At 42.3% G+C, this 14952-nt stretch overlaps 1 protein-coding gene across 1 annotated transcript in view; it reads left to right on the forward strand.

Annotated features, from left to right (window-relative positions):
- The window catches only part of LOC106584141 (carboxyl-terminal PDZ ligand of neuronal nitric oxide synthase protein), a 242746-nt gene that overhangs the window by 88432 nt on the left and 139362 nt on the right, over positions 1-14952 (forward strand). The window lies entirely within an intron of this gene.

Consider the following 14952-nt stretch of genomic DNA (forward strand, 5'->3'; position numbering starts at 1 on the left):
TTCAGGGCCTCAGACTGAGGCAAAGGTTCACCTTCCAACAGGACAATGACCCTAACTACACAGCCAAGACAATGCAGGAGTGGCTTTGGGACAAATCTATGAATGTCCTTGAGTTGCCCAGCCAGAGCCAGGACTTACACCCGATCGAACATCTCTGTAGAGACCTGAAAATTGCTGTGCAGCAACGCTCCCCATCCAACCTGATAGAGCTTGAGAGGATCTGCAGAGAAGAATGGGATAAACTCCCCAAATACAGGTGTGCCAAGCTTGTAGCGTCATACCCAAGAAGACTCAATGCTGTAATTGCTGCCAGAAGTGCTTCAACAAAGTATTGAATAAAGGGTCTGAATACTTATGCAAATGTGATATTTCAGTTTTTATTTGTAATAAATGTGCAAACATTTCTAAACACCTTTTTTTGCTTCGTCATTATGGGGTAGTGTGTGTAGTTTGCCTTGAAAAACAACAACAATTTAATAAGTGTTCGAATAAGGCTGTAATGTAACAACATGTGGAAAAGGTCAGGGGGTCTGAATACTTTCCGAAGGCACCATATATATTTTTTATTATTGACATAAAATATTGAATTTGGCCTTTACCACTAAAGCCCATAGAAATGCTTTGAACAACACATTCATAAATGACAGAAAAGACAGTCAAAAAATACATCAAAAGGAATAAGGTTTTGAGGTGTCTGGCTCATATCTAGGAGAGAAGAAAGCTCAGGAAATATATATACACTACCGTTCAAAAGTTTGGGGTCACTTAGAAATGTCCTTTCTTTTTGAAAGAAAAGCATTTTTTTTGTCCATTTAAAATAACATGAAATTGATCCGAAATACAGTGTAGATATTGTTAATGTTGTAAAGGACTATTGTATCTGGAAACGGCTGATTTTGAATGGAATATCTACATAGGCGTACAGAGGCCCATTATCAGCAACCATCACTCCTGTGTTCCAATGGCACGTTGTGTTAGCTAATCCAAGTTTATCATTTTAAAAGACTAATTGATTATTAGAAACCCCTTTTGCAATTATGTTGGCACAGCTGAAAACTATTATGCTTATTAAAGAAGCAATACAACTGTCCTTCTTTAGACTAGTTGACTATCTGGAGCATCAGCATTTGTGGGTTCGATTACAGGCTCAAAATGGCCAGAAACAAAGACCTTTCTTCAGAAACTCTAATCTTGTTCTGAGAAATGAAGGCTATTCCATGCGAGAAATTGCCAAGAAACTGAAGATCTCGTACAATGCTGTGTACTACTCCCTTCACAGAACAGCGCAAACTGGCTCTAACCAGAATAGAAAGAGGAGTGGGAGGCCCCGGTGCACAACTGAGCAAGAGGAAAAGTACATTAGAGTGTCTAGTTTGAGAAACAGACGCCTCACAAGTCCTCAACTGGCAGCTTCATTAAATAGTACCCGCAAAACACCAGTCTCAAATTCATCAGTGAAGAGGCGACTCCGGGATGCTGGCCTTCTAAGCATAGTTCCTCTGTCCAGTGTCTGTGTTATTTTGCCCATCTTAATCTTTTCTTTTTATTGGTCAGTCTGAGATATGGCTTTTTCTTTGCAACTCCACCTAGAAGGCCAGCATCCCGAAGTTGCCTCTTCACTGTTGACGTTGAGACTGGTGGGTACTATTTCATGAAGCTGCCAGAGGATGAGTCTAAGTCATATTTCGCTGTTGGTTTTACACAAATAATTGTGCATTTTCAGTTATAAAACCTGCGATTATTTGTTTTTTATAAAAAATATTGATGATAGGTGTACTGTTGCTTCATGCGCTGTGACTGTTACCCAGATATTGGCTACTGGTTGCTACATCCCACACTGTTGCCAGACAGTAGTACTTGTCAAGCGCGAGCGATGTGCTCTGTGTCCCGGTGTTGTTTCGTTTCATGCCCTCCCCATTGATTAGTAGACTGTATGTATGTATGTATCAAGGTGACATCAATATGAGTTATATATTTTTATTTCTACTTGATATAAACATTAGCTACTGCCGGTGACATGACCGTGATACCCAGTAGCAGTCACACCAAACGGTCTTGAGTGGCAACAAATCTGCCCAATTAGCTGATTCGCTTTCCATACAATCACTCCTTTCAACACACCCACTCGCCCATTCTCCGGTCGCCATATTGGGCAGCAGCTACCGATACTTGAGTCCAATGGCTACATGACTCAGGCTAGTTCCCAGAGCAGCTAGCTCTCTACAATATCGTCACCAGACTCCATCTTCATCAACCATCTCCCTGACCACCTTCCTCTGATCAAGCCATGAACTGTCCTTCTCCATCTTTGGAGGATTCAAAGACTTGGCCTCTTTTGGTTGACCTGGCCAACTATAGTTAGGCTACTCGGGACAATCTATTGCTTGTCATTTTGCTTTTGACGCACTTTAAGATTGTTATAAATAGCGCTATAGAAATTAAATCTATTTTTATTATACCAAAGATGGTTTATTTAGTTTAGTAGAGCTGAAAAGCTTTGAAGGCCAAGCGGCCGACAAGTAAGCTTCATTAAATATAGTATTCTAGCAAGAGCAATGTGCTGGTTTCTTTTTTCTTTCAACTTATTTAATTGTAACCATACACCTGCAACAAGATAGCTCAGATGTGCGAGTGCACTTTTTTATGTTGAAAGTAAAACATACCAACAGTAAATGTACCACTATCAAATATTACAAACAAGAAACACTTTTCAATGAGAACAGAAATCCACTTTGGGTTTAAAAAAAAGGACTACACCAAAAACACTACAAAATGAATAAATATTATCTATAAATAAATACATACAAAATACATAAAACAACTTCTTAATCGTGGCCTCTAAAATGGCATGCTTCCCTGGCCTCTAAATAGGCGTGCCTCCCTGGCAGTCACCTCCTTCTCCCACTCTTTATCCAGCATCCACATCTGGACCCTTCTGGAGGGGAGAGGAGCCCACGTCTGCACCTAGGGAGGATGAGAAGATGATGACCGGTCCATCATCTCCTCATCCATCACCGCATATCATTTCCAGGATGCGGCTGTGGCCTCCACTCCCTCCATGCTAACTCCAGTGGGGGGAGCTTTCAACTTCTGAAACTATGGAAAAGGATCGCTTTCAGCATCAAACATACTGCATGTAAAGCAATGTAAAAGGTATTATGCCAACTGCAGTACATTTCTCTGCAATACTTGCACCTTTCTAGCATGTATATCTTCACACTTACGTGAATGTGCTGGTGAAGCATAGGAAATAGATGGGAAAGTGTTATTGCTCTCAGAGAAAAGGGGTACTTTATTAGCCAAGTACAGCACAGCTATAAATGTCAAGATGACATGCAGTAGCGTACCATTTATTTTTCGCTCATGGTTCTCCCACTTCTTTTTCACCCATGCAGGTGACAGCTGCCTCTCCAGCTCACACTCCTTTATATAGATCCTGAAAAGACGTAAGATGAAGCACAACATTAACCAAAACATGAGCAAAGTAGAGTGAAGCTTACCATTACTATCACCATAAGAGGTTATGTGCAATGAAACTAACTTAACTAGTGGTATTCAAACTTTTTCAGCGGGGACCCCATTTTTTCCGCCAGAATTTCTGGGGACCAACAATTTCTGGCCATCCCACCCCAAATCTAATGACAACCTTAAAATCTGTACATTTAGATTTTTACATCAACAAATAACCTTCAATTCGTTGCATTTTCAATCTCTTATCAAAATGAAAAGAAACCAATAAATACATTTACTCAATAAAATTGTATCTTTCTCAAAAACATTTGTATATTGTCCAATACAATACTCTTAATTTTGGGTTCACCCCAAAAAATGTATACCACTGAGCTTGACCCATTCAGGCTGTAACCGTTATTAGCATGAAAGCTAATAATAGCATGAAAATTACAATCGGCTCAACACAGATGAACCAACGTGACAAATCAGGAGAACTAGAAAAAAAGAGAAGTGTTAGAACCAGCACCACAGTGGAAAATAGGAATGTAGGCTACCATGTTACAAACGTTAGCTATAGCCAATGGCAGTGGCAAGAGAGCCACATGACTTACTCAACCTTTTTTTGTGGCATTTCTCTTGCCGTGTTCGCCACTGAATTAAATGCCTGATATTGTGATCAGACCCTGCAACAGTTTGAACACAAGCCCTGGTATTTACAACAAGTAGCTAACTAGGTTAATGTTAAATATGAAGTTGTAGCAGCAAGTAAGTAACCCTGTAACTAATGTTACCATTCGAACAGTTATAGCTAACCTCTAATTACTACTAATGCACGTAGCTAGATAAAGGCACAGCAGGCAGCAGGCTGCAGATCTGATTTCAAAGATGTAACGTGAAAGGCGCTGCATGGTCAATCTGACATCAGCATTTACGTTGATTCGGCCTCTGCAGAAGTCAGGGCATTCATACTTCTTCGTGGAGCAGAGTAGCGCTGTTGAGCAGAGCTGTTGTGAAGGAAGATGTCAAGGAAGTGAGTTTGTGTTTATACAGGACCTCCTACCTCCACCTACCGTCAAGCAATCATAGCTATACGGTGCCCTCCACATTGTTACAAAATGTGGGAACGGCGATGTGGTACGAAGCTCAATTTGACCTTTGTATGCCTATGGAGGCTCCAAAATTGCGTCACACCTTCTATACGGAGCCTGCAACCACATTTTTTGATCAAGCATAAATTGTCTCTTACGATGAAATATTCGTGATAATTTTAAGGACAACAAAAACAACTTCCATTTTAACACCACCGCAGAAGCTTTGCTATTCGCCATCTTCCAAGTTGTTTTGTTGTTTACTTGAAGAGATCTAGCTATCAAAACTCGCAGCCTGCCTCTTCCAATGTGAGGCTGTGAGATTCACGAAAAGTGTGCAGCGAATTCTACAAAAAAAGCTGAAAATATTACAACATCCTGGCATTTATTAAAGCATAGTAGATTTTTGAAAATTCACATACCATAAAACATATTTTTGCATACTGAGAATACGCGATTGTCACGGCTGTCGAAAGGAGCAGACCAAAGTGCAGCGTGGTTGTAGTTCCACATTTTATTAAATCCGTGAAACTTTGCAATACATAAATAACTGAATCGACAAAACAACAAACCATGACTCAGAGTGACACAAACACTGCTCAAAATATAATCACCCACAAAACCTAGGAAGAAAAACCCCTACTTAAATATGATCTCCAATCAGAGGCAACGAGGACCAGCTGCCTCCAATTGGAGATGAATCCAAAAAACAACATAGAAATAGAAAAACTAGAACTTAAACATAGAAATAGAAAACATAGAAAAACACAAAACACCCCCTGTCACGCCCTGACCTACTCTACAATAGAAAATCACATCTTACTATGGTCAGGACGTGACAGCGATTGCGTTGTTAACCGCTATTTGTTGATTTCGGTAGCGCATACCCATATCTAATCAGCTGTTGTCAAAGCTGAAATTACTATGACATCCGGGCATTTAACATATACTCGATTTTATACATACTATAAAACGTTATTTTTTCACATACTCAAATGGCCTACTATTTAGGACTCAAATATGTGTATTCTGACATGGCCAGTAAGAGAGATTTGTCCAGGGCTGCACAGAGAGATAAACAGTGCCTGTTACTAAAGCCCCCCACAGGAAAGGGAAACAGACCTTGTAGTGTGAGGAATTGGGTCCCAATGATAAAACTTTGGTGGGAACACGTCACATACAAACATCAGTCTCTCTCAGCCGTGGGAGTCAGAGAGAGAGCGAGAATGTTGTCTATCCCATGGCCTTGCATACTTGGAGGAATCCAGTGAATGCTGTCAGCTTTGATCCATTTCTTATAGAGAGGCTGAGCTTTGAAGGTTCTCCAGTTACAGGGATTTTCACTTCACAAAAGGCTGTGGCACACTGTCAACCTGCCTGCCCTGTAACTGTGGGCCTAAGACAGGGCAGGCAGGCAGGCTATTTTAAGTGTAGATGTACAGCAGTGGCGGTCAGTGCCGTGTAAGATGAGGGAGGACGATTTTGGGGGGGATGACTGTCATTCATATTTCATTCACCCAGTTCAATGTAACAGTGATAGGTTTAGGCTACTAAGTCATACTTGAATTATCCCTATCATTAGTCCAACATTTGCGAACAAGAGTTTCTATTGGACAAATTCAGGTATATTTATCCCTGTTTTGTTCTGTTTGCTTCCGTTTAAGAAACGTTTTTCAACAGAATCGGCAGAATGAATACACCCCTGATCACTCGTAAACACAGTTCACATTCATAGCAGCCACGTTGTATTCCTTCTCGCATCTGTGCGCTCTCCTCCTCTCACCTTGTCCCTTCGCTTGTGGACTTCAATGCACAACACATCAGCTGTATGTGACCAGGTAAAAAAAACTTTCCAAGCCAAACCGCTACACACAGCCTACATCGTTGTCACTATATTAGCTAAAGTAACGTCATAGTCAGCATAGCTAATAGAACTAACGTGTTAGTAAACCCACTACAATCATGCTGTAATGTTAGTGTGCAGTCAGCAAGCAATTATACCAGTGGGTGAGTAGGGTGTTTCAGTAGGCTAAACTAGCTAGATGCATTTGCTAGCTAAGTAAGTGAAACTGAAAGTGATTTTTTTGTTGTTGCAATTTCTCTCTATCTATTTCTCTCTTGCTTCTCCTACATTTTGGAAGAAATTAATTTCTTCACGACTACTGTCTTTCTCTCTCTTTGAGTCAACTACTCACCACAGTTTATGCACTGCAGTGCTAGCTAGCTGTAGCTAGCTGTGGGCAACATGTCAGTTCATGCTGCAAGAGCTCTGATAGGTTGGAGGACGTCCTCCGGAAGTTGTCATAATTACTGTGTAAGTCTATGGAAGGGGTTGAGAAACATGAGCCTCCTAGGTTTTTGTATTGAAGTTAATGTACCCAGAGGAGGACGGAAGCTAGCTGTCCTCTGGCTACACCATGGTGCTACCCTACAGAGTGCTGTTCAGGCTGCTGTAGACCTTCTTTGCAAAATAGTGTGTTTTCATCAATTATTTGGTGACGTGATAATATTTAGTGTAGTTTTCAAAAAAAATGTACAATTTTAAGTGTTTTACAATTTACATTTTTATGAAATTCATTGAGGCGGATGGTCCTCCCCTTCCTCCACTGAGGAGCCCCCACTGATGTACAGTATTTGTTAGTTAAGAATAGTTGAAAAGGAGTGTCCAGCAGTTCTGAGTACTCCCTTTAGCTGCCCAGTGTGACTGGTCTGGAAGACAGGCTGACAGGTTTAGGGGAAAACAGCACAAACAAAGAGAGACACACTTCTCAACCACATATCCACTTTGGGCGGGCTAGCAAAGGCTTTAGCTACAAAACACCCACAGCTGAGGGCTGTTTGAAGTTGCCATCTTGTTTTGGTTTTCCTCTCTTTGTTTAGGTATCATTTCTCAGAAAAAGTAATCTCTTAAAGTTGAGCTTTTAAGTTGAGACAGTTGAAAACTGTTCATATTGTGATTTACTTTGTGCTTGTCAGTGTCAGATAAAAAAAAGCCTTTTCTTCAACGTTAAATTCACTGGTGTTGACACAACTGGTCAGCGGCCCTGCAGTTGAATTCTGATGACTCAGTCAGTGTAGTCAGTATTTCAGTTCTCGAATGCTGGTTTCTGCTAGCTAGCCTCCCCGCGGCATGCTAGATCCTTTGAAGGAGCTTTCTTAACTCTTTATGTTCTCTCAGACTTTCACAGGCATGATCAAAGCTATGTGTCAGTCAGACTCAGGCTCTCTCTAACTATTTGCTGAGTGAACACGGCACAAGTTAGCTCCACATTCCAGTTTCCACGTCTCCCACTCATGGCTGCACCTGCAACTGCTGAGCGCTCGGCTCCATGGGGAGAGCAGAGACGGAATTGGGGAGGAGCGTATCAGCCTGGATGACTGGTTGTCATCAGTTGTGAGAGAATGAATTCATGCTTTGTGTTGTATGAGACAGGGAGGGTTCTTAAACCCTGAAAGCTACAGCAGAATGACTGGAATGTAGATTTGTGTCCTTTCTGAGGATACTTTCAATAATAGTCTGTCACTTTAAAGGGAAAATCAGCAGTTGACACAATAACAAAGTGTCTTCCCTACCCCTGTTTTTGTAAAAAGCTGAGGGATGGGGTTGGAGAAATGTTACCACTCTCAAATTCATAGACAGAGCTATGGATGAAAGGATTGACCATCGATAACATCAAAATTAGAGTTTTAACCATGTTTTGAAGCTATATTGTGTTTATTTACAAACGTTGAGGCATTTATAAGATATAATATTCAAGAATCCATGGGTACATGCCAGTAATTTATAAGTCAAAACATTTATATAGCAACTGCAGATTGCCACTTTAAATATTTAGATTCCGGACTCTGACATTGCTTGTTCTGATATTTATTAATTTCTTTATTTTTTATGTTTTTTTTATTATGTGGGTATTGTTTTGTATTGCTATGCACTGTTGAAACTTGAAACCCAAGCATTTTGCTGCACTTGCGATAACATCTGCAAATCTTTGTACGAAGAGTGAGTCTCTTTGTGTAAGTCTCTAAAAGCTTTGCACACCTGGATTGTACAATATTTTCTCATATTCTTTTACAAATTATTCAAGCTCTGTCAAGTTGATTGTTGATCATTGCTAGACAGCCATTTTCTAGTCTTGCCATAGATTTTCAAGACAATTTAAGTCAAAACTGTAACTAGGTGACTCAGGATCATTCAATGTTGTCTTGGTAAGCAACTCCAACGTAGATTGGCCTTGTGTTTTAAATCAAATCAAATCAAATGTATTTATATAGCCCTTCTTACATCAGCTGATGCTGTACAGAAACCCAGCCTAAAACCCCAAACAGCAAGCAATGCAGGTGTAGAAGCACGGTGGCTAGGAAAAACTCCCTAAAAAGGCCAAAACCTAGGAAGAAACCTAGAGAGGAACCAGGCTATGAGGGGTGGCCAGTCCTCTTCTGGCTGTGCCGGGTGGAGATTATAACAGCACATGGCCTAGATGTTCAAATGTTCATAAATGACCAGCATTGTCAAATAATAATAATCATAGTAGTTGTCGAGGGTGCAACAAGTCAGTAACACAAGAGTAAGTGTCAGTTGGCTTTTTCATAGCCGATCTTTGAGAGTATCTCTACCGCTCCTTCTGTCTCTAGAGTTGAAAACAGCAGGTCTGGGATAGGTAGCACATCCGGTGAATAGGTCAGGGTTCCAGCAGGTCTGGGACAACAGGTCTGGGACAGGTAGCACGTCCGGCGAACAGGTCAGGGTTCCATAGCTGCAGGCAGAACAGTTGGAACTGGAGCAGCAGCACGGCCAGGTGAACTGGGGACAGCAAGGAGTCATCAAGCCAGGTAGTCCTGAGGCATGGTCCTAGGGCTCAGGTCCTCCGAGAGAGAGAAAGAAAGAAAGAGAAAGAGAGAATTAGAGAGAGCATATTTAAATTCACACAGGACACCGGAAAAGACAAGAGAAATACTCCAGATGTGACAGACTGACCCTAACCCCCCGACACATAAACTACTGCAGCATAAATACTGGAGGCTGAGACAGGAGGGGTCAGGAGACACTGTGGCCCCATCCGATGATACCCCCGGACAGGGCCAAACAGGCAGGATATAACCCCACCCACTTTGCCAAAGCACAGCCTCCACACCACTGGAGGGATATCTCCAACCACCAACATACCATCCCGGGACAAGGCCGAGTATAGCCCACAAAGATCTCCGCCACGGCACAGCCCAAGGGGGGACGCCTACCCAGACAGGAAGACCACGTCAGTGACTCAACCCACTCAAGTGACGCACCCCTCCCAGGGACGGCATGGAAGAACACCAGTAAGCCAGTGACTCAGCCCCCGTAATAGGGGTAGAGGCAGAGAATCCCAGTGGAAAGAGGGGAAACCGGCCAGGCAGAGACAGCAAGGGCGGTTCGTTGCTCCAGCCTTTCCGTTCACCTTCACACCCCTGGGCCAGACTACACTTAATCATAGGACCTACTGAAGAGATGTGTCTTCAGTAAAGACTTAAAGGTTGAGACTGAGTCTGCATCTCTCACATGGGTAGGCAGACTATTCCATAAAAATGGAGCTCTATAGGAGAAAGCCCTGCCTCCAGCTGTTTGCTTAGAAATTCTAGGAACAATTAGGAGGCCCGCATCTTGTGACCGTAGCGTACGTGTAGGTATGTACGGCAGGACCAAATCGGAAAGATAGATAGGTAGGAGCAAGCCCATGTAATGCTTTGTAGGTTAGTAGTAAAACCTTGAAATCAGCCCTTGCCTTAACAAGAAGCCAGTGTCGGGAGGCTAGCACTGGAGTAATATGATCAAATTTTTTGGTTCTAGTCAGGATTCTAGCAGCCGTATTTAGCACTAACTGAAGTTTATTTAGTGCTTTATCCGGGTAGCCGGAAAGTAGAGCATTGCAGTAGTCCAACCTAGAAGTAACAAAGGCATTGTAACGCCCTGGCCATAGAGAGGGGTTTTTTGTTCTTTATTTTGGTTAGGCCAGGGTGTTACATTGGGTGGGCTTTCTATGTTCCTTTCTCTATGTTTTTGTATTTCTTTGTTTTGGGCCGTGTGTGTGGCTCCCAATCAGGCACAGCTGAAGCTCGTTGTTGCTGATTGGGAGTCACACATAAGGAGCGTGTTTTTCCTTTGGGTTTTGTGGGTAATTGTTTCTGTTGAGTGTTTTGCACCTGACAGGACTGTTTGGCTGTCAGTTTTCTTATTTTTGTGTAGTGTTCTCTTTTGTTCTAATTAAAATCATGATGAACACTAACTCCGCTGCGCCTTGGTCTACTCTCTCTCCCGACAGCCCTTACAGGCATGGATTAATTTGTCTGCGTAATTTTTGGACAGAAAGTTTCAGATTTTTGCCATGTTACGTAGATGGAAAAAAGCTGTCCTTGAAACAGTCTTGATATGTTCTTCAAAAGAGAGATCAGGGTCCAGAGTAACGCCGAGGTCCTTCACAGTTTTATTTGAGACGACTGTACAACCATCCAGATTAATTGTCAGATTCAACAGAAGATCCCTTTGTTTCTTGGGACCTAGAACAAGCATCTCTGTTTTGTCTGAGTTTAAGAGTAGAAAGTTTGCAGCCATCCACTTCCTTATGTCTGAGACACAGGCTTCTAGCGAGGGCAATTTTGGGGCTTCACCATGTTTCATTGAAATGTACAGCTGTGTGTCATCCGCATAGCAGTGAAATTTAACATTATGTTTTCGAATGACATCCCCAAGAGGTAAAATGTATAGTGAAAACAATAGTGGTCCTAAAACGGAACCTTGAGGAACACCGAAATGTACAGTTGATTTGTCAGAGGACAAACCATTCACAGAGACAAACTGATATCTTTCCGACAGATAAGACCTAAACCAGGCCAGAACTTGTCCATGTAGACCAATTTGGTTTTCCAATCTCTCCAAAAGAATGTGGTGATCAATGGTATCAAAAGCAGCACTAAGATCTAGGAGCACGAGGACAGACGCAGAACCTCGGTCTGACGTCATTAAAAGGTCATTTACAACCTTCACAAGTACAGTCTCAGTGCTATGATGGGGTCTAAAACCAGACTGAAGCGTTTCGTGTACATTGTTTGTCTTCAGGAAGGCAGTGAGTCGCTGCGCAACAGCTTTTTAAAAATGTTTTGAGAGGAATGGAAGATTCGATATAGGCCGATAGTTTTTTTATAATTTCTGGGTCAAGATTTGTCTTTTTCAAGAGAGGCTTTATTACTGCCACTTTTAGTGAGTTTGGTACACATCCGGTGGATAGAGAGCCGTTTATTATGTTCAACATAGGAGGGCCAAGCACAGAAAGCAGCTCTTTCAGTAGTTTAGTTGGAATAGGGTCCAGTATGCAGCTTGAAGGTTTAGAGGCCATGATTATTTTCATCATTGTGTCAAGAGATATAGTACTAAAACACTTTAGTGTCTCCCTTGATCCTAGGTCCTGGCAGGGTTGTGCAGACTCTGGACAACGGAGCTTTGGAGGAATACGCAGATTTAAAGAGGAGTCCGTAATTTGCTTTCTAATGATCATGATCTTTTCCTCAAAGAAGTTCATGAATTCATCACTGCTGAAGTGAGAGCCATCCTCTCTTGGGGAATGCTGCTTTTTAGTTAACTTTGCGACAGTATCAAAAAGAAATTTCGGATTGTTCTTATTTTCCTCAATTAAGTTGGAAAAATAGGATGATCGAGCAACAGTGAGGGCTCTTCGATACTGCACGGTACTGTCTTTCCAAGCTAGTCGGAAGACTTCCAGTTTGGTGTGGCGCCATTTCCGTTCCAATTTTCTGGAAGCTTGCTTCAGAGCTCGTATATTTTCTGTATACCAGGGAGCTAGTTTCTTATGACAAATGTTTTTAGGGGTGCAACTGCATCTAGGGTATTGCGCAAGGTTAAATTGAGTGCCTCAGTTAGGTGGTTAACTGATTTTTGTCCTCTGACGTCCTTGAGCAGGCAGAGGGAGTCTGGAAGGGCATCAAGGAATCTTTGGGTTGTCTGAGAATTTATAGCACGACTTTTAATGCTTCTTGGTTGGGGTCTGAGCAGATTATTTGTTGCGATTGCGAACGTAATAAAATGGTGGTCCGATAGTCCAGGATTATGAGGAAAAACATTAAGATTCACAACATTTATTCCATGGGACAAAACTAGGTCCATGACTGTGGCAGTGAGTAGGTCCAGAGACAAAACCGACTGAGTCGATGATGGCTCCGAAAGCCTTTTGGAGTGGGTCTGTGGACTTTTCCATGTGAATATTAAAGTCACCAAAAATTTGAATGTTATCTGCGATGACTACAAGGTCCGATAGGAATTCAGGGAACTCAGTGAGGAATGCTGCATATGGCCCAGGAGGCCTGTAAACAGTAGCTATAAAAAGTGATTGAGTAGGCTGCATAGATTTCATGACTAGAAGCTCAAAAGACGAAAACGTCGTTGTTGTTTTTTTTGGGGTAAATTTAAATTTGCTATCATAAATGTTAGCAACACCTCCGCTTTTGCGGGATGCGCGGGGGATATGGTCACTAGTGTAACCAGGGGGTGAGGCCTCATTTAACACAGTAAATTCATCAGGCTTAAGCCATGTTTCAGTCAGGCCAATCACATCAAGATTATGATCAGTGATTAGTTCATTGACTATGACTGCCTTTGAAGTGAGGGATCTAACATTAAGTAGTCCTATTTTGAGATGTGAGGTATCACAATCTCTTTCAATAATGGCAGGGATGGAGGAGGTCTTTATACTAGTGAGATTGCTAAAGCGAACACCGCCATCTTTAATTTTGCCCAACCTAGATCGAGGCACAGACACGGTCTCAATGGGGATAGCTGAGCTGACTACACTGACTGTGCTAGTGGCAGACTCCACTAAGCTGGCAGGCTGGCTAACAGCCTGCTGCCTGGCCTGCACCCTATTTCATTGTGGAGCTAGAGGAGTTAGAGCCCTGTCGATGTTCGTAGATAAGATGAGAGCACCCCTCCAGCCGGGCTTGGACCTGTTTGTGGGTGAGTCCCAGAAAGAGGGCCAATTATCTACAAATTATATATTTTGGGAGGGGCAGAAAACAGTTTTCAACCAGCGATTGAGTTGTGAGACTCTGCTGTAGAGCTCATCACTCCCCCTAACTGGGAGGGGGCCAGAGACAATTAATCGATGCCGACACATCTTTCTAGCTGATTTACACGCTGAAGCTATGTTGCGCTTGGTGACCTCTGACTGTTTCATCCTAACATTGTTGGTGCCGACGTGGATAACAATATCTCTATACTCTCTACACTCGCTAGTTTTAGCTTTATTGTCCTGCTGAAAGGTGAATTCATCTCCCAGTGTCTGTTGGAAAGCAGACAAGCAGGTTTTCCACTAGGATTTTGCCTGTGCTTACAGCTGTATTCCGTTTCTTTTTATCCTAAAAAACTCTCTAGTCCTTGCCAATGACAAGCATACCCATAACATGATGCAGCCACCACCATGCTTGAAAATATGAATAGTGGTACTCAGTGATGTGTTGTGTTGGATTTCCCCCAAACATAACGCTTTGTATTCAGGACAAAAAGTTAATTTCTTTGCCAATTTTTTTGCAATATTACTTAAGTGTCTTGACGCAAACAGGGTGTATGTTTTGGAATATATTTATTCTGTACAGGCTTTATTCTTTTCACTCAGTCATTTAGGTTAGTATTGTGAAGTAACTACAATGTTCTTGATCAATCCTCAGTTTTTTCTTATCACAGCATTAAACTGTTTTAAAATCACACTGGCATCATGGGGATCCCTGAGCAGTTTCCTTCCCTTTCTGGCAACTGAGTTAAGAGTGTCTCTCCCCCCCCCCCCCCCCTTTGAAGAGGGGGATGACCGCAGCTGCTTTCCAAACTTTGGGAATCTCAGACGACACGAAAGAGAGGTTGAACAGGCTCGTAATAGGGGTTTCAACAATTTCGGCAGATCATTTTAGAAAGAAAGGGTCCAGATTGTCTAGCCGGCTGATTTGTAGGGGTCCAGATTTAGTAGCTCTTTCAGAACATCAGCTGGCTGGATTTGGGAGAAGGAGAAATGGGGAAGTCTTGGGCGAGTTGCTGTGGGGGGTGCAGTGCTGTTGACCGGAGTAGGGGTAGCCAGGTGGAAAGCATGGCCAGCCGTAGAAAAATGCTTATTGAAATTCTCAATTATAGTGGATTTATCAGTGGTGACAGAGTTTCCTATCCTCAGTGCAGTGGGCAGCTGGGAGGAGGTGCTCTTATTCTCCAAGGACTTTAGTGTCCCAGAACTTTTTTGAGTTTGTGTTGCAGGAAGCAAATTTCTGCTTGAAAAAGGTAGTCTTGGCTTTTCTTACTGCCTGTGTATAGTGGTTTCTAACTTCCCTGAAAAGTTGCATATCACGGGGGCTGTTCGAAGCTAATGCAGAACGCCACAGGATGTTTTTG

Source organism: Salmo salar, chromosome 23 (assembly GCF_965601325.2).
Source record: "Salmo salar chromosome 23, fSalSal1, whole genome shotgun sequence".
In the NCBI taxonomy this organism is placed as follows: Eukaryota; Metazoa; Chordata; class Actinopteri; order Salmoniformes; family Salmonidae; genus Salmo; species Salmo salar.